The sequence below is a fragment of the Miscanthus floridulus genome, chromosome 12 (genome assembly GCF_019320115.1).
Source record: "Miscanthus floridulus cultivar M001 chromosome 12, ASM1932011v1, whole genome shotgun sequence".
Lineage (NCBI taxonomy): Eukaryota > Viridiplantae > Streptophyta > Magnoliopsida > Poales > Poaceae > Miscanthus > Miscanthus floridulus.
Window position 1 is genome coordinate 34,623,130 of NC_089591.1, and position 24,591 is coordinate 34,647,720.

Consider the following 24,591-nt stretch of genomic DNA (forward strand, 5'->3'; position numbering starts at 1 on the left):
TTCATGGTGAATAAAATGTAGCTAGATAAGTGCTTTTTGAATGTTTGCAATCTTGTAAAATGTATAACTTGAGCTAGGGTGATAAAATTGTGATTCCAATTTTGCTGGCCTTGACATCCTCTAGCTAGGAAAAGTACTAAACTTGATTGGAGTAGGGTCTTTCTATTTATCTATTAATAAATGGTGTTTTCTGAGGAAATTCACAGGGATAAAAATAAGTAACATATTGCCATGAAAATTTTTGTGCAGTATTATGGCACTAGGATGAAGCTAAGAAAAATATAAAATCTGTTGCTGGACACTTTTCAATAGGGTTAACTATTTTCACTAAAATAAACCTTACTAGCTTGTCATTTTTGTAGAGGATGTTATACATGTTCAAATGGTATGAAATTTTTACAGTAGTCTACTGGGAGCACTTGGAAGCTACTATAATGTTCTAAGAATTTATTGTGCACATTTGGTATTTGTTTATTATTTCACCTAATTATCTAATTAAATTAATAAAGGCATTTAAATAAATAAATTGGGCTTGACCATTATGTTTTCTTGAGTGTTTTTTATATTCCTGACCTATTGGTATATTTGGTGATGTCCAATTTTGAATGCTTATATGCAGTGAAAATATTATTGCTCTATAATTCACTTTAGAGGTGCTTTTGGACATATTCTGTTGTTGGGTATTTTGCATAGTCAAAATGAAGTTTACTGTAAAAATGGTTAATAAAAAAGTTGTAGAGAACTTCTTCATCTATCTTGTGTAAAAATTTCAAGGCAATAGGCAAAATGGTTTAGGAGTTATAGCTATTTAAAGTTGGTCTCCCGAAATACTTGTTCTCTAGAATTTCTAGACAGAGCTAGAAATATTGCCTATTTTGGTTAGTATAGAGTTTGCATTAGCTTTTGGTTATTAACTAAGAGTTGTAGGAAATTTTATAAGCTTTCCAGAATGTCCAATATCATAGTATTTGGATAGGTAGAACTATAGTTTTGATTTAAACTTGTAACTGCTATGTGTAGCTCAGAAATTGTCTTGTGAAGAATATTGGAAGTGGATAGAGAAGAGTTATGCACCTACTTAGTAAACAAGGAGTTAGAATTGTTATCATTGTGTAACTTAACATCATTATCGTAGCATGTACATTCCCATGTCACATCATCCATGATCCTTCTTATGCATTCATGGAACTTACTTATGCATATGCATACAATAGGTGCAGCTGAGGAGCTCACGTTGGTGGAACTCGACGCTGATCCACAAGAGGAGAGCCAAGAGGTGTAGCATAAGGAGATTCTAGGAGAAGGAGAGCCTAAAGGTGATCATCTTCCCAAGTGCCTGGATCATCAACCTGCCACTTTCATGAAAGGCAAGCCCTAGAGCATTATAAGTCTCCCTATTTTATTAATGACACCTAAGTTACTCGTATTGCTGCATTACGTGATAGGAGTTGTTTGGGAACACTTGCTGCATATTACCTTTCCTTGTCTAGAAATATCTACCCTACATCCTATTAAAGTCTAGGAATGCTCCTTATGCTTAGCAATGCTTAGACCGGTAGAAGTTAGGTGATTTCCTATCACCTACGAGCCATAGGTGATAACTTGATCACGGTTGGCTATATTGTGCTATCGTGGAACATAACCTAGTGATGTTGAACAATTGGAGACCGAGCAGAGTCTTATGTTGTGGTAATCATAGTGATTCCATCTGTGTCATTTAAGGACCGGTCGTTGGAGGTCATCTCGTCATGTTGAATGCATGCCTCTCACATAGTTGGCTGAATAAGTCGTTCCGACCGCGAAGCCGAGTAGCTCAACTTAGGTCGGGGACACAAGTAGTTAAAGTGTGCACCCTAAAGGTAGTAAGGATGTGTGGAGAGCCAATGGCATGAGTACAAGGGCGGGTTCGAGTCCTGAGCTTCCTGGCAGATTGGTAGTATCTTTGAGAGTGCGGCGCTGGTCTTACATGCGATTGGACTTGAGTTGTGCCAAAGGTGACCTGATGTGACCCCGATGGGGGGAGTATGGGTGTGTGTTAGGAATAATTCCATAGCTAGATAGGAATTGATTTGGATCACCGTCTCTCCCGGATAGTGAGAACTTGACAGGAGTACGCTTCATCGTAGTAATTGATGGAAGTGTTGGTTATGAGATTATGAAAGAACTCAACTAGATATGGTTATTATTGTGTTGACTTAATGGTACCAACATGTTTAGCATAGGATAGTTGCTAATCTAGTATGAGACAAGATTAATAACTGGTGATTCATAATTTAAGAGATATTGGACAACTAATGCTTTTTATGCAAATAATGTCTACCAGCTCTACTTATAAAGCCTTGCATATTCCTTGGTGTCTTAGTATTTTACTTGATGATGGATAAGTCTAGCTGAGTACCTTCTTGTACTCAGGGTTTTATTCCCATTATTGCAGATAATGTGATGTACCACAGCTACTGTAAGCACTGCTTTGCTCCTACAGTGGATGAGGAATAGGACCATGGGCATGGTCATTATGTATATCATCTCACCCTTGTGCTTTTGTTGGAGATGACTATGAAAACTGACTATGTATTAAACTATGTGTGATGTTGATGTTAAACTACTTTGCTTCCGCTATTTGAACTTGGTTTGTAATAACTATGTGAACTCTGATGTATGTGAGATATTTGTGAACTATTTGTGAATGGTGATGTAACATGTGACTGGTTATGTTGAATCATGTACAATATTGGCTTGTATGTTGGTTGAATCGAGATCCTTCATGATACTCGATGGACTACCAGATTTATATGGGCTCAAGTGTGATGGTTTGACTGCCTTGGTGGTTGCTATTGTACTTGTGCTCTTAATAAATTGGACGGTTCTATTACAAATCCAAGCAGTTATGGCAGTCGAGGGGCAAACTGATTGCCACTCCATACGACACTTTATTTTGTCCTATGAGATCAAATACTCAACGGGCGGACTTTCTTGCGTTCATAGTAAAAGTCAATAGCAATGGCTGCTCTGTTCTACATTAGATCGAGGCAAGACTTGTTCAGATGAACTCCTCACTGCATGGTTCTTTCAAGGTCAACAAAATTTATCGAAGACATGAGTTGGCTTCAATAGTGATCAAAGGCACTCATGAATGTTTAGCATATTATAGATCAGATCAAAGACTACTAGAAAGAAATCTATAGCAAAAAGCAACCAACAGGGGCTAGAAACCAGCTATAAAATGACCAAAGGACCTGAGCTACACAATGCTCAATAGAGTTTAACCCACCTCATACAAAGTTCAACAAAAGTTAACACCAACAAGGAAAATAAGAGTTCACATATTTGCAAGGGCATCCCAAAGATCAAACCTATTCATGACTACTAATATGTCCCTTAGATCCAGGGTTGAGGTTGGCATGCAGGATCAACTCCACATCCACCTTTGGTAAAATGGCGTTGGCGTCTGGCTCAAAACTCTCGATTCAGATCGGTGATGTCATCGTCCATCGATCCTAGCAGAAAACCCTGCTCTGCCACCCAAACGTTCACTGCTACACCAATCTGAAGCTAGGGCAGCAGCTAGCGCCATGGTAGCCCACTAATGAATGGCTTTGGTCACAATGGCTCGAAGGTGGGCCAATAGAGCTTGAAGGTCACTCCTCTGCGGCAACTAGATTGTCCGTTGTTTCCAAGGGGGAGGCCACATCATAGGCAGCTTGCACGCACAGCTGTAGGGTCTGGACCTGTGTCCTCAATTCCACAACTAGGGATGGCACAGCCATGCGGTGACAGCATGACTCTCAAGCAACACCAGGTGGAAGCCCCATGATCAGGGATGGCGCCGTCATGGAGAAAGCACTACACAAAGTAAGCCAAGTTCAAGTCCATATAGGATAAGGGGGGGAGCGATTGGATTGAGAATGAAAATGACTTACCAAACTGACCGGTGCAGGCATGGCACAAAATTGTGGGTGGCTGCCCCAATCAAGGGATGCATCACGGTGATGCTTTCCAAGGGTGAATGCAGAGAAAGAACCGGGCTCTAGGGCCAACAAGGCTCGAGACACCGTCATGCCCACATTCACCTATTGAGAAAGTAGGCAAATTCCAAATACTAGTTAAATTAAATAGCATGGACATGTGCTAGCTAGTGTGAGCATTGCTCGCATACTTAGTTAAATGAAGATAAACAACATGAACAGCAGTATGGTGATGATCCACATTCAAAGGGGGAACTAGTGGTGGGTGAGAGACCACACCGACGAGAGGTCTGTCTATCGAAGGAGGATTGTCGGCATGGAAGGCATTCAGGGCCTCCCCATCTCCATGATCTAGTGTGGACAATCCAATAGCTGTCATCATCAGATCGTCTACCTCCTCCATGTGGATGGGGATGCTTGACTTGATTGTAGCATCCCTCGTGCCCTAGGACTCCCACTAGGGGTGGCCCATCATCTTCAAGGGGAGGACCCAATGGCTAAGGAAAGTACAGATCACCCTCAAGGCGCCATTAGTCCTTGGTCATTTAGTTCCTCGATCGCATCAAGCAATAATCGCAAATGTTGTGGCTCCGATAGGGTTGGTGTTGTCGACCATGATTTCGGTGTTTCAGGACGCAGCCGGTCATGAGAAAAAGTCAGCAGTGGTGGCCGCCCATTGTTAGGGACATAGAGCTACCTATGCTCCCAATCTAGGTCTACAGCATAGTGGCGGTCAAGGCTCAGGTAGCGCTCCTCCAATCTAGGATGAACTTCGATCGAGGCGTCCCCCATCGAACAACGATGGTGCCAAGAGGATGCTGATAGAACAACCTAGAAAAGAATCTACCACAGATCATAATGGGTTGGTATTCCTAGGAAGCTCTCGCATAGCATGATGAAGACCGAAAGGTGGAGGATCCCCTCTGGGGTAAAGTCATGAAGGCGAAGCCCATAGTAGTAGAGCAACCACCTCAATAAGGGGTGCACCGGTAGCCCAAACCCAACAAGGTGGAAAGGGACAAAAGAGATGACCGCATTTTCCTTCAGCCTCAGCTCCACTTCGCTTCTCACTAGGACTCTCCACCCGAGCTCCTCGGTGGCCTTCGGGATCGCCCCCCTCTCTCGCAACTGGTCAAACTCAGCCCAATTGATAGACGACCTTGTCCACTCCACCATGGTCCTAGCAGGAGGCATTGGTGGCATAGTAGGGTGGAAGGCAAAAGCTTTGGAATGAAATCAGGAGCTCTAGAGAGAGAAGGCAGCAGATGTAACCTTCCCTCTCTCCCCTTGTCTCTGCTGCTATAGTTTGGGGGCCGTCGACCACCCCACGACCGAGACATTTGCGTGGGTGGGCGGTGGGGCTTTGCCCTATCATGTCAATGTGATGGGCCAGGAGGCGACATCCCCTTCCACAATAGGTTGTTGATGCCACCCACGCACATGCACCTATGTAGGAATGCAGGAGCTTGTTGTCTAAGTAGTCAAGATTTCAGACGGTCGGACCTTGTGTGATCCTCCAAAGTATAAAATTTCTGAACAAAAATAATCCTTGATGCATGGTTGTGGGGGGTACGACCTCGGATACCCACGGCAGGTCACATGGGCTATGCCTCTAGGGACGGCCCAGCCTACAAGAAGGAGACTTGTGGGGCACGATTCTACTCGGCGGCCCCTGCAAGGCACGGAGAGGATATCCTGAGGATGTTACGAGATCTAATAGGATATGTACGATCCCATGTTTCTTGTAATCTATTATTACTTTCCGGTTATCTCTCAGATCTAACTAACTTGTAACCTTGCCCCCAGACTATATAAGGCGGGCAGGGACCCCCTACGAATTCACGGCAAATCATACGATAGCTAATGCAAACCAACAGACCACAGGAGTAAGGTATTACGTTGTACCGATGGCCTGAACCTGTATAACTCGTGTGTCTCTGTTGCCTTCTTGTTCTCGATTACACGCTCCTCTATCGATCAATCTACCATCGTGGGGTGCCCCTCGGTGGACTGTCGATGATATTCCATCGATAGTTGGTGCGCCAGGTAGGGGTGTGCGTGCTAATTCCTTGTCAAACAAGATGGTTTTTTCCACAGGCTCTTCATCCCTCCCGTAGCCCGGCCAGATCTTCATGGTCGGATCCATCACGTGGGTCATCAACGCCAACGGAGTTGGAGAGCTTCTCGAGCCAGTGCAGATCTGCTCTGCACTGACCACCCTCGCATCTGCAACTATAGATCCAATCTTGGAACCACTTTCGAGGTTGGCTCCATCAGCCACCCACCGCTTGCTTCCTTGCTACCAGAGGAGGCATGTCAACAACGACGATCTGATCGAATCTATCGATTAGGTCGGCCTGAAACTTGCCGATTGCCTCTCCATTGCTGAGTCGGCTCTGGACACCCTTGTTCAGCACCGAGCACCCTCCGATCCCGATCTGTCAATGTTCAATGCTCGGCAGACTCCAGGGCCCGCCGCCCTGCCTTTCGGGCTCGCCAACACTGCAACTACATATCAGGATGCCCTGAGGGGCAAATTCGCCGACCAGCTCGCCGACCAATTTACACCAACCATCAACATGCTGCACGCCGGCCAAGGTCTCGGAGCATCTCTCCAAACTATCCTTGAGGAAAATCCGGACTCCGAATCTCAAGGATCCACCAAGCCCCTCGCTGAGACCTTCACCAAGCAACCTCCTCTCCTGCCTTCCTAGGGTGGCGCGATTTTCAACGTCAGTATCGACAGCCCCTCGGAACGGCGAAATAGACGAGGAACGCGTCGCCCGTGAAAACAGGAACGCCAACCGCGCGCAACGGCATGATAACGAACATGCCATCGTGATGGTCGAGGCCTCTCGTGATAACCAGTTCGATTCACAAGGAAGGCCCCTTCATCGCAACCTCAACGAAGAATTCCTCCGCGTTGACGACCATGACGTTTTCAAGACTCCGAGCGCTAATTTGGCCGTGGCCACCAACGAACTCGCTCACCTCCCATAGACGCCCGAGCTCGCCAAGGTCACCGCTATGCTTAAAGCGGCACACTATCAAGTTAACGAGATCCAAGAAGTTCAGAGACCTTCATGCTCCACAAGCGTGATCCGCTGATCAGTTGATCCTAGATCCAATTGCCGCCCTAGTCAAAGCCGCTTTGCCGACCAGTCACCACCTCCCCAGGGGGGAGTTGGAGGCCACCGTGCCGAGCATCATCGCCAGCATGACCAAGAGGTCAAACAGGACGCCCGAGTGCACCTCAACAATCTTTGGGACGCACGATGGCGTATCGACCAATGACGTTTCAGGCGCCATGAAGATGAAGTACGATGTTGCCAGGAGTACGAGCAGGAATACGGCAACCTAGACTCAGCTCTAGAACCGATCGTCACTGGCAACACTGTCGATGTTGGTCCCAGTAGCCCAGAAGGGCCCCCTGCGTTCACCATGGCACTCCGAACACTCTAGTGGCCCCGTGGTTTCAAAATCACCAGAGTCGAGCCCTATGAAGGAAGAATGAACCCAACTCAATGGCTGCAGGCTTACGCCACTGCCGTCCGCGCCGCCGGAGGAGACACCAACGTCATGGCAAACTATCTCCCTGTTATGCTCACGCCAACCGCCATGAGCTGGTTCACAAGCCTCGCCCCGGACTCCATTGGCTCTTGGGAAGATCTGAAGAGAGTTTTCACCGACAACTACATGGCCACTTGTAGGCGGCCGGGCACCAAGCATGATCTCAACCGCATCAACCAAAAGCCATCCGAACTACTCCGCAGCTACATCAGATGCTTTTCCAAGATGAGGAATTCTATTCCCAACATCACGGAAGCCGAAGTCATCACCGCCTTCGTTCGAGGACTTCATCATCGAGAACTCCATTCTAAGTTCAATAGAAAGCCACCTACCGGCATCGGCGAGATGATCACAACCGCAAACCAGTACGTCGACGCCGAGGAAGCAGAGGTACATTTTAACGAAGATACGGGCACTAATCGCCCACCTCACCACCACGACGACCAGAACGACGACCGACAGAACAACGTTCGTCGCCACGACAACCACAACGACAACCGACAGTACAATGATCGCTGCTACGATGACCGTAGTTTCCACCGGGACAGTGGACGTGATCGGCCAGACGGATTCAAACCTGGTAAGAATCGCCACCGCCGACCAAATCACTTTGTTGCCAACATCAATGAGCCACGTGCAAAGCGCAACTATGATGAGCAGTACAAGAAGATCCTCGATGGCCCGTGCCCCCTGCACAAAAACGCCAAACACAAGATGAAAGATTGTCTTGGTTTGGCTAAGGAGTTCCAGGAGAAAAAGTATAACGACGACAATGGTGGGAACAGAGGACGCCGACCACCAGGGGATAATAATAACGCCTTCCAGGACCACGACAAGGTGGTCGCCACCATCTTCAGGGGTTTCGCCTCCAACGAAAGCAGAAGGGAATGGAAGCTCGCCGCCCGACGAGTGCTCGCCGTAGTCTCAGAAGAAACTACCGCCAACCCCAGTTATCATCCATGGTTCGAAATCTCCATCACCTTCAGCAGAGCCGACCAGTGGGTGGACATACCCTACACAGGGCGTTTTCCCCTCGTCCTTGACGTGACTGTCTAGAAGGTGCTATTTAGAAAAATCCTCGTCGACGGTGGGAGCGCTTTGAATCTACTCTTCGCCGGGGCTTTGAGGGAGCTCGGACTCAGGACAACAGACCTCACGCCCTTAGACTCCTTCTAGGGCGTGGTACCTGGCAGGGCTTCTAGACCACTTGGGGAAATTACCCTACCAGTATAGTTCGGCATGGCAACCAACTACAGAGTGGAGCATATCAACTTTTATGTCGCCGACTTCGACACCGCCTACCATGCCATACTAGGGCATCCGGCTCTGACCAAGTTCATGGCCGTTCCACACTATGTGTATCTGGTGTTGAAAATGCCTTCACCTACAGGAGTCCTGTCTCTGCGGGCCAACCTCTCCGTTGCCTATGCCTACGAGATGGAAAGTCTCGCCCTCGCCGAAGCCACCGACCTCTCCATCTAGATGGCCAGCGTGGTCGACGAAGCCAAGACCGCATCTGCTGATGACATGGAGATCCCAGAGCCTCCACGGGCCTCCGCCAAGTCCAAGGAAGTCAAGGAGATCGGCCTCGGCCTCGATTACCCTTCAAAGACGGTGAAAATCGAGGCTCACCTTGACCCCAAATAGGAAAGCGCGCTCGTCTCCATCCTACGTGCCAACGCCAATGTGTTTGCTTGGAAACCTACAGACATGCCGAGGGTACCATGGGAGAAGATCGAACACTCCTTGAATGTCTTGCCGACCGCTAAGCCGATCAAGCAAAAACTTCGCCGATTCATGCCGGACAAAAAGGAGGCTATTAGGGTAGAAATAAAATAGCTTTTAGCTGCCAGATTTATAAAAGAAGTGTATCATCCAGATTGGTTAGCTAATCCTGTTCTTGTTAAGAAAAAGAATAAAGAATGGAGAATGTGCGTTGATTATACTGATCTTAACAAACACTGCCCTAAAGACCCCTTTGGTTTGCCTCGGATAGACGAGGTTGTAGACTCCACCGCCGGCTGTGAGTTGCTCTCCTTTCTCGACTGTTACTCAGGCTACCATCAAATCTCCCTCAAAGAGGAAGACCAGGTTAAAACATCATTCATCATGCCTTTCAGTGCATACTGCTACACCACTATGTCCTTTGGACTAAAGAACGCCGGCGCAACCTACCAAAGGGCTATCCAGACGTGCCTCGACCAACAGATCGGCCGCAATGTCGAAGCCTACATCGACGACGTGGTCGTCAAGACTAGAACTGCCAACAATCTTATCACCGACCTTGAAGAAACTTTCTCCAACCTAAGCAAATACCGATGGAAGCTGAACCCTTCAAAGTGCATCTCCAGAGTTCCATCCGGTATCCTGCTCGGCTACATCATCAGTGCTCGGGGCATCAAACCAAACCCTGATAAAGTCTCCGCCATCACCAACATGAAACGGCCGACGTGTGTCAAGGATATACAGAAGCTTACAGGCTACATGGCTGCGTTAAGCCGATTTATATCGCGCCTCGGTGAAAAAGGGTTGCCTTTATTTAAGCTCCTCAAGGCCTCTGAGCTTTTTTCTTGGTCAGAGGAGGCAGACACAGCTTTCGAGCAGCTCAAATTGTTTTTAACAAAACCTCCAATCATGACAGCGCCACGACCAGATGAAACTCTGCTGGTTTACATCACCGCCACTTCTCGAGTTGTCAGTACGGCTATTGTCGTCGAACATGAGGAAACTGGACACGCCTACAAGGTACAACGTCCGGTCTATTTCATCGGCGAGGTACTCAATGAGCCCAAAACTCGCTATCCTCATGTGCAAAAGCTGTTATATGCGATCTTAATCACCTCATGCAAGCTCCGACATTACTTCGAATACTACAAGATCGCCGTGGTCACCGAGTTCCCTCTGGGAGACATCCTCTAAAATAAAGAGGCCAACGGTCATATCATCAAGTGGGCTGTTGAGCTCGGCACTTACTCCATTGACTTCAGAAGCAGGCCGACCATAAAGTCGCAGGTGCTCGCTGATTTCATCACTGAGTGGACCGAAATCCAAGAGCCCGTCGTTGCCACTTGCCCCGAGCACTGGGTGATGTACTTCGATGGCGCCCTTAATATTAATGGGGCCAGTGTGGGCATTTTGTTCATCACACTGACAAAGGATAAACTCCGATACGTTCTTCGCATACACTTCCCGGTCTCTAACAATGCCGCGGAATACGAAGCATGTCTCCACGGCCTCCGTGTAGCCGTCCAGCTCGGCGTCAAACGCCTTATGGTATACGGGGATTCCGCGCTGGTTATCAATCAACTCAATAAAGATTGGTCCTGTTCCAGTGAGAAGATGGATGCTTACTGCACCAAAATCAGGAAGCTAGAAAGAAAATTCTACGGCATCGAGTACCACCATGTGGTACGGGATCAAAACCAAATAGCCGACCAACTATGGAAGATAGGGTCTTCTCGTACCATGGCTCTAGCGGGGATCTTCGTTCAGGACCTATTGACACCATCCATTAAGGAAGACAAGGAAGTTGTAGAAGTACCCCCTGCCGAGCAGTTGGTGCTCACGATACCTTCGCAGATCGCCGATTGGAGGGAACAATTCATCAAGTACCTCTCCAATGGCGAAGTACCTGCCGACAAAATCAAAACCGAATGACTAATTCGCCAAAGTAAGCACTACGTGTTGGTGGACGGTAGCCTGACGAGGAAAAGTGCCAAGGAGGGGATACTGTAGAAATGCATCATCCAAGACGACGGTGTGAAGCTATTATCTGAAATTCACTCTGGCTCCTGTGGCAATCATGCGGCTTCGAGAACACTGGTCGGCAAAGCTTTCCGAGCAGGTTTCTACTGGCCCACGGCCATTACTGATGCAGAAGATCTCGTCCGACGATGTGAGGGATGTCAATTTTTCGCCAAGCAAATACATGTGCCGGTACAAGAATTACAAACCATTCCAGCTTCCTGGCCATTCGCATGCTGGGGACTGGATATGATTGGGCCTTTCAAACCTACGCCAGGAGGTTTCCGGTACGTGTATGTCGCCATTGATAAGTTCTCCAAGTGGATCGAGTACAAACCATGTAACGTCCCGCCTCTCCGAGGCCGGGCCCGCTTACATCTGGCAGCTTCTCTAGGATATAGACTGCCCTCACAAACCAACACAGGTCTTTTCTGCGCACTTTGTCCTCACTCGTGCGCACCCGGGAAGAACTTCCCGGTCGGTCACCCATCGCTCTACGCCAAGCACGCTTAACCTCAGAGTTATTTGCAGATGGGCTTCCGGAAAAGAAGTTGCAACTTATTGGTATGAGTATCCTATTAATCCTGTTAAGCCCTGGGCCGGGATGTTACATCCTCACCCCCTTAAGAGATCGACGTCCTCGTCGATCAATCCCAAGCCAGGAGCGTCCTCTCTTGGCCACGTCCGTGTGTCCAGAGCCAGCGCATGTGCCATGCTGTGTGACCACGCCGGATCCACACCAGCCATGCACACCATGCCTGCACAACTGCGACACACGCGCCCGTGAAACCGCGAGAGTCGGCTCTGATACCATTCTGTAACGTCCCGCCTCTCCGAGGCCAGGCCCGCTTACATCTGGCAGCTTCTCTAGGATATAGACTGCCCTCACAAACCAACACAGGTCTTTTCTGCGCACTTTGTCCTCACTCGTGCGCACCCAGGAAGAACTTCCCGGTCGGTCACCCATCGCTCTAGGCCAAGCACGCTTAACCTCAGAGTTATTTGCAGATGGGCTTCCGGAAAAGAAGTTGCAACTTATTGGTATGAGTATCCTATTAATCCTGTTAAGCCCTGGGCCGGGATGTTACATCATTTTCTGCAGGTACACTGACAACGTATCGTTGTAGATCGACTAGCTACCGTATACGAGAGAACGTATGTATGCCACCGTATATTTCGCTAGCCTTTAAATTTTTCTAGGTTTGTGAGGACGTACGGATCGTGCATGCATCATGTTCAAGCATACATGGCATTTCTTGCATTACTCCCTCCTTTAAAATTGATGGTCCCCAATAATTAAATTTCGTATCCCTTAAATGATTCTCCCCTTACGTTGTAACTTTTTGCTACAGATGGCGCGCACGAAACGCACTGCTCGTAAGTCCGCTGGAGGTAGGGCGCCTCGTCACCGTTTAGCTCCTTGTGAGCCCCGTCCTGAGCCTACTGAGGCTGAAAGGCTGAGGGCAGAGCTGGCTCAGGTGACTGCTAAAAGGACTGCAGTTCAGCAGTGTTTGGAGCAAGTCACGCAGGAACGGGATCAAGAGAACCTGGAGGTTCAGAGGTTGACAGTTGCTCACCGCAACTGTGAGCGTATGTTGGTTCACATGCTGAACCAACGGAATGAAGCCTGGCACGAGGAGAATGTGTTGAGAGCGAGGCAGATTGAGCTAGAGCAGCAGTTGGCAGCTACGGAAGAGTACAATGACAATCTCCATGAGGAGGTTCACCTACTGCACAATCAACTTCACCCTATCCTGCCACCTGATGAGGATGAGATGGGTTCTGGTGTCATCATGGCTGAAGGTGATGATGACATGGAAGTCAATGGACCTGAGAACGCTCCACCTGATGAGGAGTTAGAGCCTCCTAGTGACGAAGATGGAGGAGAGATCCTCGACACTGACTCCGAGGACGATGCGTAGTTTAGCTTACTACTGAGCTAATGCGCTAGATCTAGTCTTTTGTTGCTCCTCGTGCATGAACAAGTAACTTTGTAGCAAGTTAATCGTTGGGATGTAATATCGAACCCTATGTTACCTTTGATGTAAGTTGGAACCACTATGGCTTGGATGTAACCTATCAAATGTATTATGCTCCACGTATGTGAGCATTTGATGAATTTCGCCTTTTGCGGTCTATGGATCTCGTTGTTGGTTAAGTTCATCGCATTTATATGTCAATTGATGCGCTTGATGAGTTGGGTGATTGTGATGAATGATTGTGCCTCTGTTGATTATTAAATGCATTCCCTCTAATGGACTCAGTTTGGCATAATCATACAGTTTATCTACAAAAATTTCCACATCGTTAGTGCTCATTGGCTATACCTTTTGCAGATGGCTCATAACCTTCGTCGCGGTCGTGGCATGGGAAATGAGGAACAACCACCTCCGCCACCGCCCACACCAGCTGAGCTAATGTAGATAGTTGTGGAAAGTCAGCGCATGCTAGCTAAGGCTATGCACCAGATGGCTAACCGTGAGGATCGGCATGTCCGCCAGGGACCCGAGCCGAACCAGCACAGCAGTTTTAAGGACTTCATGGACACGAAGCCTCCTATCTTTTGGGAGGTAGAAGAACCCTTACAAGCGGATGAATGGTTGAGCACGATAGAGCAAAGATTTGGATTGCTCCATTTGACTGAAGGCATGAAGGCTACGTATGCAGGACACCAGCTCCAAGGCCCTGCAGGCATCTGGTGGACCCATCACAGGACCACCTTCCCTGCTAACGTTGAGATCGTTTGGAACCAATTCTAGGCAGCCTTCCGAGGACACTTTATCCCTCCTGGTCTCATGGCCATTAAGCATACTGAGTTTATAAAGCTCACCCAAGGCAATAAGAGTCTCAATGAGTACCTCCAGGCATTCAACAACCTGGCAAGATATGCTCCTAAGTTCATCGATACTGACGCCAAGAGAATAGCTAGCTTCAAGAGGGGACTTTCCCCAAAACTGATGAAGTCAATGGGCAACTGCAAGTGTGTCACCTTCAATGAGTTTATCAGTGACACTCTGACTTAGGAGAACAATGACAAGATATATGCTGCTTCCAAGAACCATAAAAGGAATTTTGAGGCTGGTGCTTCCCAGTCCAAGGCTCCAATGGTATCTAAGGCCCTGTACCGTCCACCCAATGCTAATGTCTGGTACCGCCCACCTCAGAAGAAGAACCAAGCTAAAACCGGTTTCCGCAAGGGGTATACGATTTCCTTGCCGAAGAATACATCTGGGCAGAGTAGCTCCAATGTTCCACCAGCAAACAGGCCATGCTGGAACTGTAACTAGCCTGGTCATTGGGCAAATAGATGTCCCCATCCTCCCAAGAATGCTCAAGGAAACGTCCGTCAGGGGCGTGTTCACTATACTATAGTGGAGGAAATTCCTGCTGGTGAAGTGGTCACTGCTGGTAAGTTCCTTGTTAATGATCACCCTGCAGTTGTGCTCTTTGATTTTGGTGCTTCGCATTCCTTTGTGAGTTCTACTTTTGCATCTAAGCATCAGATGAATGTGATTACAATTGTCAAGGGGGGTTATTGTATTAGTGCTGCTGGGAATAATATCATGACTAACCAAGTAGTTAAAGATGTAAAGATTGAGATCGGGGATCGAGAGTTCCTTGTGGATCTTGTAGTTCTACCGGGGGTAGGAATCGATGTAATCCTAGGAATGAAGTGGATGAGCGGGAATGGAGCGTTGATCGATACATCAACCCATGTGGTTATGTTGAGGGATCCTGTGGATAAGAAAGGTTTTCTAGTGCAGTTACCTCGTGATATTGCTATCCACAGTACAGCCAATGCTACCTTAGCCAAGGCCATTAAGGATCTACCGGTTGTCTGTGAGTTTCCAGATGTCTTTCCTGATGACTTGCCTGGATTACCTCCGGACCGTGATGTAGAATTTAAGATAGAACTCATTCCGGGTACGGCTCCCATTTCTCGAAGGCCCTATAGAATGCCACCCAATGAGTTGGCTGAGCTGAAGAGTCAGTTGAATGAGCTATTGAAGAAAGGGTTGATTCGACCTAGTTCTTCTCCTTGGGGTTGTCCGGCTATATTTGTGAAGAAGAAGGACGAGTCTCTATGCATGTGCGTGGATTATCGTCCCCTAAACGCTGTTACTATCAAGAACAAGTACCCTCTTCCTCGCATCGATATTCTGTTTGATCAACTCTCCAAAGCTAAGGTATTCTCCAAGATCGATTTGAGGTCTGGCTACCATCAGATCAAAATTCGTCCTGAAGATATACCTAAGACAGCTTTCTCTACTCGTTATGGCTTGTTCGAATACCTCGTCATGTCATTTGGGTTGACAAATGCTCCGGCACACTTTATGTACCTGATGAATTCTGTATTCATGCCGGAATTGGACAAATTTGTCGTCGTGTTCATTAATGATATCCTGGTATATTCTTAGAATGAAGAAGAGCATGCTGAACATCTGAGAATTGTTTTAACTCGGTTACGTGACAACCAGCTTTATGCTAAGTTCAGCAAGTGCGAGTTCTGGTTGAACAAGATACCTTTTCTTGGTCATGTATTATCTGGTGATGGAATTTTGGTTGACCCTACTAAGGTGCAAGAAGTCCTGGAGTGGAAGGCACCTACTACGGTCACAGAAGTCCAAAGTTTTCTAGGTCTGGCTGGCTATTATCGTCGCTTTATCCCGAATTTCTCAAAGGTCGCAAAGCCCATGACTCGGCTACTGCAAAAGGATGAGAAGTTTGTGTGGACTCCGAAGTGTGAAGAGGCTTTCCACACTTTGCGGACCTTACTAACCTCTGCTCCTATATTGGCACAACCCGACATCGAGAAGCCTTTTGATGTCTACTGTGACGCATGTGGCACCGGTTTGGGGTGTGTTCTTATGCAGGAGGGTCGAGTAATTGCTTATGCTTCGCGCCAGCTCCGAAAGCATGAAGTCAACTATCCTACCCATGACTTAGAGCTAGCCGCAGTCGTTCATGCCCTGAAGATCTGGAGACATTACTTGCTTGGTAATGTGTGCAACATCTATACTGACCATAAAGCCTCAAGTACATTTTACTCAACCCGAGTTGAATATGCGTCAACGGCGCTGGTTAGAATTGATCAAAGACTACAACCTTCAAGTGCACTACCACCCTGGTAAGGCAAATGTGGTTGCTGATGCCTTAAGCAGAAAGGCCCATTGCAATTCCTTAGTTAGTGAAGACTTTCATCTGGCACACCTCCTTCATCCTGTAGTACTCCACAATATCACTGTGAATTGCTCTCTTAGAAGTCGAATTATCGAGCTCCAGAAGACGGATGTGGGTGTATTTCACATCAAGCGGAAAATGAAAGAGAAAGAGACCAAGCACTTTAAAGTCGATGACAAGGGAATCCTCTGGTTTAATGATAGGTTTGTGGTACCCAAAGATAAAGAACCTAGAAATCAAATTATGAATGAAGCCCATTCTTCAAAATTGTCCATCCATCCTGGTAGCAGGAAAATGTATCAAGATCTCAAGCTGTATTATTGGTGGACCAAGATGAAGAAAGAAATCGTAGCTTATGTGGCAAGGTGTGATAACTGTTGCAGAGTCAAGGCTATTCACATAAGGCCTGGACTATTGCAGCCACTATCTATTCCTGGCTGGAAAGTGGGAAGAAATTAGCATGGATTTTATTGTTGGATTACCCACTACCAAAAAGGGTTGTGATTCCATCTGGGTTATCGTAGATCGTCTAACTAAATCTGCTCACTTTATTCCGGTCAAGTCTACCTATCACCCTCACAATTATGCTGAGATTTATTTTCAACAAGTGGTACGTCTCCATGGTGTACCCAAATCCATTGTTTCTGATAGAGGACCTCAGTTCACGGCTCGCTTTTTGGGAGTGCTTACATCAGAATCTTGGCACTCATCTAATCCGCAGTTCTGCCTATCATCCGCAAACATCAGGACAGACTGAGCATGTTAATCAAATTCTTGAAGACATGCTTAGAGCTTGTCTTATCTCTTGCAAAGGCTCTTGGGAAGACTGGTTACCTCTCGCTGAATTCTCTTATAACAACAGTTATCAAGAAAGTATCAAAATGGCTCCTTTTGAAGCTCTTTATGGCCGCAAGTGTAGAACTCCTTTGAACTGGGTGGAACCCAGAGAAAGAAGATTCTATGGTATTGATTTTGTAAAAGAAGCCGAAGAGCAAGTCCGAACTATACAGAAGAATATGACTGCCGCACAGGCTAGACAAAAGAGCTATGCTGACAAGAGAAGAAAACCTATTGAGTTTGAAGTAGGTGATCATGTTTATTTGAAGGTATCCCCTATGAAAGGAGTCAAGCGCTTTGGAATTAAAAGGAAGCTTGAGCCTCGATATGTTGGACCCTTACCGCATTATCGAGAAAAGTGGAAGAGTAGCATATAAGCTCGATCTACCACGGGAGATGGGAGCTATATTCCCGGTATTCCATGTGTCCCAGCTTAAGAAGTGTCTTCGTATTCCTGAGGAGAGAATAGCAACAAGGAAAGTCAACTTGAAATCTGATCTTTCTTATGAAGAAAAGCCCGTGCAAGTCCTGGATACTCAAGAAAGAGTGACTCGTACACGAGTAGTTAAATTATACAAGGTAGTTTGGAGTAATCATAGTGAACGGGATGCAACCTGGGAGCGGGAAGATTATTTAAAGGAAAATCATCCAACTTTCTATACTAAATGGTACGCTTTCCAAATCTCAGGACGAGATTTTTCTAAGGGGGGAGGGCTGTAACACCCTAGGTGTTTGGCTTCTACTAATTGCATGTCATTTCATAAACATGTGCATTATCCATGTCATCATGCCATTATCATTGAAACATACGTATGCAACATTTTAAATTGTATGTGTTTCATGCTTGATTGCTTAGAGTGGTAGTAGTGCAACATGGGAATGCAACATGAAACTCTCATACCTTGAAACATGGCAACATGGTAGTAATGTGGCAATTATAAAATGACAACAAGGTCTTGAAACATGTGAGACATGTCATTGCAACATATGAATGAATTGCTTGTTTTACTTTCTTTATCACATGTGATCATTAGAAGTGGTATAACAATTTTGTAAAATGGTTGATCATGGTCTATTACACCTTAACTACACTTAGGTTACTTGTTTGGACATTGTTCATATAGATCAAAATGACCAAAATGCCCTTGATTGCATGTTTGACTTGAATTGACTCTAGGAGTGTCATAGTTTGACTATTTAAAAAGTCCAACTTGGAAGCTTTGCATGGCTGTACACTCTTTACAAAAGTTGTAGCTAATTTATCAAGGAACAAAAGTTGTTTTATGACCAACTCATGAAAATGGCTAGAACATGCTCAAACATGGCCCACAAGTCAGAAATACATGCTGTTTTCAACACTTAGAAAAATATCCTAAGTCATGGTGCATTTCAGTGAGATCAGGCCAACTTGGGCTTCATATAACTTCTGATCCAGGTCGAATGAGTTGTTGATTTCTAAATCAAAGATGTAGTCCTACCATACATCTACATTTTTCATGTACACCATTTTTGCAAAGGGGCATTGGATTAGCCGTAATAAGGTGTTGAAGTCGCGCTGTCAGGCTCGGAATGGAACACTGAATCGACGCTACAGTGATCAAATTTCAGATTTCAGCCGACGCGTGGGGGACACTCGTCGCCAGCTTGCTGTCGCGCTGGCCACGCGCCGTGCGCCTCCTGGCATCGCAGACGCGCCTTGAAGCCACCCGCGCGCCTGTCCGACGCACTCACCGTCCCATTTCACATTTTCTCGCCCTCCACCGCACACCGCGTCGAGAGCTAAGCCGCCCGCCATTGCCGACCGAGCATTGCAGCCGCCGTGCACGCACACCACTGCGAAAACGCGTTGCCCCGTCCGCCTGCAGCCTCGCCGTGACCTCCTCCACCTCCTCCACCTCTCAGCCGGGTCAATCGAGCCTCGGTAAGGGCGTATTCGCCGTTCTTCCCCACCGCAGCCATGGCGGAAGTTCGCCGGAGTTGGCGCTCCACGTGGCCAGTTGTCTTCGCGCCCTTTCCACCCCTCCTCTGGCTCGCGCTAGGTCCTAGGAACACCGCTGAAGCTCGCAGTGTCAACCGTTAGGGCAGCAGCGCCGTAGCCTCGCCGGTGCCGAACGTGCCGCGGCCGTGCACCGCCGTGCTCGTCGCCACCCCCTCTAGCTACTGCAATCGTTGCAATAGATGGGTCCTCTAGATGCGCATGTGTGTGGGGAACACGACGGTGCCGTCGAGTTCGCCGGAGAAGCCACCGGTGGCGAACTAAGCCACTGGCCGTCGCTCCTCCCCTATTTCCCTTCGCTGACGAGCGGGCCCCGTTTGTCAGTCTCTGACGTGGAGGCGGGAGTCCAGCTCGGGCCGCGCCGTAGTCTTGGGCCGCGCCTGTGTGCTCGCGGGCCGCCGTTTCTTGGGCTGGCCCGAGTAGGGCTGAGTGTTGTTTTCCTATTTTGTTTTGTTTATTTATTTCACAGATTTATGTACATCTTGAAAAATATGTAGCTCCTAGTATATAGATCCAAATGCTATGGTTCTAATTTTGTTAAGTTCCTGGTCATGTCTAGTATTTAATAAAAATATTATATGAGCACATGATTTAGAAAAAAATTGGATGAATTAAATAGGAGTTTGAAATGTGTTTTTAGAAGCATGCAAACTTGTTTGAATTTTATCTTGAGTTTCTGTGGTCCAAAAATTATGAAATTTTGTGGGTCCTCTATTTTGGTTTAGTAGAGTCTCTGGTTAAAATTTCAGAGCTAGTGCATGTGTAGTTTTTAAGTTATAGAATTTCCTTTTATTAATGGGTGGATCTTGTGTGAATTTTCATAATTTTTCTATAGATCCAGTAAAGGTAAAATTTGGTGGGTACTATTCTTATGCTAGAATGATGCTAGGAAAAAGGTGAAATCTGTTGCTTGACACTTTTCATTAGGATTTCTTAATTATGCCATTTTAAGCCAGTATGCCTTATCATTTTTGTGTAGACTGTTATACTTACTCAATGGCTTTGAAATTTTTATGGTAGCCTATGTGAAGCATGAGATAGCTACTGTAATTTTTATAGATTTTTCTGAACAGTTTTACTATATATTGCTTTAATCACCTAATTAACTAGATAAATTAGAAAAGAGTATTAAATAATTTATTTAGAAGTTGACACTATACTTTCTGATGTTTATTAGGTATGCAAAACAAGTTGGTAAACTTGGTTTGATCAAAGTATGCTTTTGCACAATCATTAAATAATTAAGTTAGTAACCCCGTCATTCTGGACAGATTCTAGGTTTGCTGGAAATTGATTTAGTTAACATAAGAATCATACTTTGATGTTTACAAATGTTTTGTAGAGAATTTCATAAGCTTTCCAGAATGTCCTCATGCAAGTCATTTGGAGTTGTAGAACTTTAGTTGTGATTTAATTAAGGGACTACTTGTATGCATATGAAACTTAAATGTTAAATTATGTATACCTTTATTATTTCTAAGTTGTGGTAATGTTCCTAGGTGTTAGGCCTTTAACTGAAGATGAGCATCTTTACCTTAGGTTATGCAAGTTAGGTAAGTTGATCTTGTCTTTAAGTTAAGTAGATACATGCTTAAAGTGATTTGAATAGAGCCAACTACTCGGTAAACGAGTGTCCAGTGATACTTTCGTAAACACTCACTGTGATTCATTCATCATGAGCATCATGTCATTCCTTATGCATCCATGATATTTATATTTTGCATCGGCATGCAATAGGTGTACCGGAAGGAGTAACCCTGCTGGAATTCGAGGAACTGAGCGAGCAGCAGCAGCCGACACCGGAGATTCAGGAGGAGCAGCCTTCAGGAGAAGTGCCAGACGAGGTCGCCGTTGAGTGCCCGGATCACCGTCCTTGCAACTTTGTGAAAGGCAAGCCCCGGAGCATATTAAGCCTCCTAATTTCTGAAATGCAGTATAGTATTATTGTTACATATATATATTGTTGCATTAAGTTTAGGTGTTGGATGCAAACACTTGCTGCATTGGTTGCCCAATTCCTTGTCCAGATATTGTTACCCTAAATCCCATGTAGCTCAGGCTCGAGTAGTGCTTATCCCTGCTTAAATGCGGTAAAGTCAGGTGATTTCCTGTCACCTGCGAGATATAGGAATATACATGTGGCACAGTTGGCTATATTTGCTATCGTGGAAAAGAACCAGTCTTAATTTGAAATGAAGACCGGACGGAGGCTTGCCGGTTTGCAGTGACTCCGTCTACGTCGCTTAAGGACTGATTCTTGGAGCCTTTCCTGTTCATGTTGAACGCATGCCTCTCTCTTAGTTGGCCGGGTTTGGAGACCGACCGCGAAGCCGAGTAGCTCAACTCAGGCTGGGAGTCGATAAGTATAAAGTACGCCTCGGAAGGGAGCCGTAGGCGTGAGTCCAAGGGCAGGTGATTTAAAAGTCCTGATCGTCCTGGCAGAAGGGTAATCCCTGAGAGCACTGGCGCTGATCGAACCCACGAATTTGGTTCCTGAGTTGTACCAAAGGTAACCCACGGCTACCCTTGCTAAGTATGCCAGGGTGAGAGTTAGGAATACCCCCTCAGCTGAGTTGTAATTCGATTCGAATCGCCGTCTCTCCCGGTTAGTGAGAACTTGACGGGCTTATCTCCAATGTAGATACACTTAATAACATAATGGTTCGGAAATGATGATATGATGATGACAGCCTTATTATACCTGCTATGGTTAATATTGTTTGCTCCTAATAAGTGAGTGCTCTAGTACAGGTGCTAATCTAGTGGACAGGTAATTAATGATAAGCTTGATGCTAAGTTTAAATTGGTTACCATAATCTTAAGCTCTTTTCTGCAACTGTGTCAAGCTAGCCCACCTGAAAAGCCTTGCATGATCCTTGGTGTCTTTATTTCTGTTTTTGTCGGGTAAGTCTAGCTGAGTACCTTCTCATACTCAGGGTTTATCTCCCACCTGTTGCAGATGACCAGTTCTACTTTGGGTTGCTGCAAGTACTGCCTTCTCCCAGCTGGGGATGAAGACTAGACCGTTGGGCACGGTCTCTACTAGTTCTCATACCTGATAATGCTTTTGTGGGACATGACTCAGACTTGGCAATGTATTTGAAAACTATGATGTTTTGTACTAAACTATGTTGCTTCCGCACACTCAAACTTGGTTTGTAATATTCTAAATTCAACTCTGATGGATGTAATCCGAATGCTACTTGTGAAATGTTGTAACAGATGATGTGTTGTGTTGAATCATTACGATCTTGGTTTGTATGTCGAGAGTTGGTTGAAATCCTTCGTGATTTCCGGACTACCGGGATTATGGGAGCTTAAGTACAGGAATTTGATCGCTTCGGTGATTGTTTTTGTACTTACGTTCTTATGATTTGGTCGGTTCTGTTACAAACCACTCATCGTAGCTACTGCTAAGAAAGCAGTCGAGCTCTTTGAGGACATCGTACACAGATTTGGTCTCCCGAACAGCATCATCACCGACCTCAGGACAACTTTTACCGGCCATCATTTGTGGGACTTCTACGAGGACAGGTGCATCTCTGTTAAATACGTTTCCGTCGCTCATCCTAGAGCTAACGGTTAGGTCGAGCGAGCTAATGGTATGATCCTCGATGCCCTCAAGAAAAGGCTCTATCAGAAAGAAGAAAAGCACCCGGGCGGATGGCTCAAAGAACTACCAGCTGTGGTCTAGGGACTGTGCACTCAAGCTAGTCGCAGTACCGGCGTATCTCCATATTTTATGGTCTACGGCTCAGAGGCCATACTTCCGGCGGATATTGCATTCCGAGCACCCAGAGTAGAAAACTATGATGAAGACCAAGCCACAGCTGTTCGGACAGAAGACATTGATCGGGCCGAGGAAGAACGTCTGATTACTTGCGTTCGCACAACTAAGTACCTCGAAGGTCTGTGGAGGTATTATAATCGTAACATCAAAGGTCGTTCGTTTGCGATCGGTGACCTCGTCTTACGTCGGAAACAAAAAACCGAAGGGCTTCACAAGCTGTCTTCACCATGGGAGGGCCCCTACATCATAAAAGGTGTTACTCGACTAGGGTCTTATCGCCTATGCGATTTAGATGGACTCGATGTTCCCAACTCCTAGCACATAGAGCACCTTATACGTTTCTACCCCTGAAATAACATAGATATGTATTCTTTACTTTAATATTAATAAAGTTCTGGTCTCCATAATTTCTCTACATTTTTTCCTTCATCATAAGCTCCAACTACCGTTAGCGAGATGTAAGCCACTCCGCGATGGCCTCCAATACGCTCGACTAACACTTCTCCAAATCACCGAACAATTCCTCCAATTCACCGAACACGCTAACTCCAAATCGCCGAACAATTTATCTCCAATTCGCCGAGTACGGTCACTCCAAAACGCTGAACACTTCTCCAAATCACCAAACGATTCCTCCAATTCACCGAACACGCTAACTCCAAATCTCCGAACAATTTATCTCCAATTCGCCGAGTACGATCACTCCAAAACGCCGAACACTTCTCCAAATCACCGAACGATTCTTCATAGCCAGATAAATCAATTATTACAGGCGGTAATGTTCGGGCAGTTTTGTTAAGCTTCACCAACAGTTTCTGTTTCGCCAAATAGGTCTATATCGCCGACAAGCACTTTCGCCACATCCTCAACGTCATCCTCCAGCTGCTGGGTTTGCGCGTCGCTCAGCCCGTCGGCGAACCCACCACCTAGCGACTGGATGTCGACAGACAGATAATGGGACCGAACCACCACAAGGGCATGAGTAGCAGCGGTCAAAATGGCATCGCGGTTGAAGTTTTTGAAGTTCTCTCACGCTGCCTTGCATCTCTGAACGATGGTGTCTAGCCCTTGCTGCCTACCATCAGGACAGGGCGCCGATTCCACGTCGACGCAGTCGAGCGCTGGTTTAATTGCGGTAGTTATAGTGTTGAAGTTGTCCTTCTGGGTTTTGGCTTCCCGCACTAGCACATCAAACTACGCCTTGGTCTTATGTCGATAATCTGCAAGAATCACAATGGTTCGTCATGACAAAAGCGTACTACGACGTCACTTCCGATCAGGGAAAACCTACCTTTCAATTCTTCGGCCAGTTTATCTGCTCGCTCCGACTCCTTCGTTTTCTCTTGTCGGATTTGTTCGATGGTCTAGCGAAGCTGGTTGAGTTTTGTATCTTGCTCTGCAAGCACAAAAGATAAGAAAAGGAAAATATATGGCCAATTACTGCAAAGCACATTACGCCAAAAAGAATACCAGATTTTAGCTTGGATACATCTTCCAATTGCTGGCAC